Source organism: Oncorhynchus tshawytscha, linkage group LG13 (assembly GCF_018296145.1).
Source record: "Oncorhynchus tshawytscha isolate Ot180627B linkage group LG13, Otsh_v2.0, whole genome shotgun sequence".
In the NCBI taxonomy this organism is placed as follows: Eukaryota; Metazoa; Chordata; class Actinopteri; order Salmoniformes; family Salmonidae; genus Oncorhynchus; species Oncorhynchus tshawytscha.
The window spans coordinates 32,522,570-32,526,332 of NC_056441.1; positions in this window are offsets into that span (position 1 = coordinate 32,522,570).

A 3,763-nucleotide genomic window follows, 5' to 3' on the forward strand; every position below is an offset into this window, starting at 1 on the left:
CATCTACACCAGTGCATGAGTGACTTGTAAAGAAGCCAATAGGGAAGCTAATACTATAGCTTCAACCCCATTAGTGACTTGTAAAAAGCCAATAAGAAGCTAATACTATAACGTCAAGGCCAATCACAGTAGAAGTTACTGTATATGGGCAGGGCATAAAAGAGATGAGATGACGGCCATGTTCTACAAGGGTGTTTGTATTCCTCCGCTTTGGTATTTACCTTTTCCAAATGTCACTGTGTGGCCTACGGTCGAATGGCCTACCACCCTGTTTTCCTGGAGAAGACCCATTAGCTGTTTTACAATTATGTGCTCTGCAGATAGGACGTTAGTATATCTTCAGATTATTGGGAGAATCTCAATTGCATACTCTTCGGCTCCTTCTCAAAACCCATTGGATAAAAAAGCCAGAGGTCCCGCCTATCTGACTTTCTCCTCCAATGGGTGTTGAGAAGGAGGCGAGGAGAGAAGACGCAAAGAGAATCAGAAGGAGATTCTCCCCTAGTTTTAGAGTTTACGCCAAATAAAGTGGATATGTGACCTGTAAAATAAATACAAATCTGTGCAGTCTCCTCCATGATCAGGAGAGGGAGCAATTTCAACAGTATAGGCCTATTCTTTAGGCAGCAGGATTTGTGTTCTAATTGTCTTAATTAACAAATTGTTTTTCAATTGCATTCAAGCAGATCCCTTTTTCCAAGATGGTCACCGCCTTTCAAAGTGTGTTGCAATATGGGGATAAATATATTTCAATTTGTGCCTACATGTCGACTGCTTGAAATGTACACAAATCGTGGGATGGAAGGTCATGAAGTTTTGACTGCAGTCAACTGCAAATTTCTGCAGTTGCTCTTCGCCATCTTAATCCTGCAACCATCACCTGTATTGTGGGAGGCTCTACTGTAACTAATTATTAGGGTGTTATTGTTTCGCCCACGTGAACGTGACCAAAGACATGCCTGAAACAGGAAAAAACAATTAAAATGCCTGAAACAGGAACCAACTTTGCCGCAATTCATGTATACAGTGGATATATACAAATTAATGTGATATTTGAGTCTCTCCCACCAATTGATTGTACAATGTACATACAAAGTATATTTAAAGTTTATTAGTGTAGGTGTGGGGGTTGAGTACATCTTTATTTCGGCATTACAAATAACAACTTTTATAAACAATGGCAACACTGCCATGTTGCACTGAGCCTTTCTGTTGGAAAACCACATCAGTGTCTTGACTTTCGGCTGTTGCAGATGCACCTCTCCCGGCATCACACCTTGGATTTTGTCTACAGTTGGTTGCTTTATAGGTAAACTCACACACTACAGAGACTGAAGGTACGGAGCAGAGTTGCGATGTAGTTTTTAGTCACACAGGGGGCGGCTCCTTGTAAGAGTAGCCTATTTTGCATTAATAACCAACCAAATATAATCTCAGTGACTGTTCAAACAGTAAACCAAACAACAAGAATCTGCCCAAAAAGGTGCTTTGTTTAGAAGCAATAAGGAGTGATCCCGGGCTATAGTGAAATGGTAGAACCTGCTGTTGCCAGCTAGCTAGCCATGGGCTTTTTTTTCCCTCTGTGACCAAACATGATGACGTTCTACTTTTAGCTGATATCAGAATAATTATTTCACATGGAGATGTGAGGAGCTAAAAAGACTAGCTATCTTGCTATGATTTTCGCCAGACTAAAGCCAGCAGCCAGGCTCTTTCCATGACATATACTGGCCAGGTGAATCCAGGTGAAAGCTATGATCTGTTATTGATGTCAGTTGTTGAATCCACTTCAATCAGTGTAGATGATGGGGAGGAGACAGGTTAAAGAAGGATTCTCAATCCTTGAGACAATTTGACATTGGTTGTGTATGTGTGCTATTCAGATAGTGACAAAAGGCAAGACAAAAGTTTTAAGTGGCTTTGAACTGGGTATGGTAGTAGGTGCCAGGCGCACCGGTTTTGTGTAAAGAACTGCAACGCTGCTGGGTTCTTCACACTCAACAGTTTCCCATGTGTATCAAGAATGGCTCACCACCCAAAAAACATTCAGCTAATTTGACACAATTGAAGGAAGAATTGGAGTCAATATGGGCCAGCATACATCTGGAATGCTTTTGACACCTTGTAGTGTAACATTAATTTTTGTAGCGCCCCTTGTGTGTACACCCCCGTATGGTAAAGAAATGGTATGATGGTATGAAAATCTGGATACCACCCAACTCTAGTGACCACCCTCCTGAAGCGTCTCTACCTGTCCGGAGAAGTCTGTGCAAGGGGCGACATTTCAGACTCAAGAGTGAGTTTCACAGATCCCCATCTGCGACACTTCCATTGATGTCAAGGGCAGAAGCACCTTGATTGTCTGATTCTAAAGATGCCACAAGAATTTATATTCTTCTAAATCAGACTACAGTTGAGGAAGGTCGTAGATAATACAGTAGAAAGAAAAGACAATTGTATGACGGAAAAGTATTGAAATCAGAGTGAATCGGGGTACGCTGGGTCTGTAACTTATAGACCACAAGGTTTTTAAGAACACATGACAGTGCATGTATTTTGATGAGGTTTTATGAAGCATTTGCAAATCAACTTCTGTCAGGATGAACGATCTTGGAGAGACAAATTGCCATCTTTAAACCATTTGCAGGCATAGATCCACTCACAGTTTATTGTGCTTAAACTCTTGGTTTATGACCATGACCTTTTGTGGATTGTCCTGTGACAATAACCTAGTAAAACCTGTCATGAAAATACACAGTGTACAAAACATTAGGAACACCTTCCTATTATTGAGTTGCACCCCCTTTTGCCCTCAGAACAGCCTCTATTCATCGGGGCATGGACTCTACAACTTGTCGAAAGTGTTCCACAGGGATGCTGGCCCATGCTGACTCCAATGCTTCCCACAGTTGTGTCAAGTTGACTGGATGTCCTTTGGGTGGTGGACCATTCTTGATACCCACAGGATATCCAACTGTTGAGCGTGGGAAACTGTTGAATGTTAAAAACCCAGAAGCATTCGCAGTTATTGACATACACCATTCACCATTCAAAGGCACTTAAATATGTTGTCTTGCCCAGTCACCCTCTGAATGACACACATAAACAATCCATGTCTCAATTGTCTCAAGACTTACACATCCTTCTTTAAGCTGTCTTCATATACACTGATTGGATTTAACAAGTGGTATCAATAAGAGATCATAGCTTTCACCTGGATTCACCTGGACAGTCTATTAATGCAAACATTAGGTGTTCCTAATGTTGTGTACACTCAGTGTATAATGGAACCTAACTAATTGAATATGGAGGGAGCAGTGTAGAGGAGAGAGAGAGATAAAGTTGAGATAGAGTGGTGTCTGTTCGTGTGACATGCGTGTGTGAGTTTGTGTGTGTGTGTGTGAGAGAGCGGGAGAGAGAGAGAGTGAGTCCGGGGGTGGGGGAGAAGATTACTGTGTGTTTTAAGTAAGAAGCTTATGTAGGCTACAGGGGAAATACACTGCAAACAGATGGGTCCCCTTCTGCCAACATGTAACCCCTCTGTCAGATTGGACAGAAGTCTTTACACATTCAGAATAAACATGGAAACAAATATTAGTATTTGGTACACTTATTACAGGAAACCTATATCATGGCTGTATTGTGGGACCAGAAGATTCACCTTCATAACTGAATTGATGAGTCAATGGATTTAATAGTGATGATATTCCAATCTTATCTTGTTTTAGCATCATGGGGTTTCAAGGAATATTAACTAAATTCC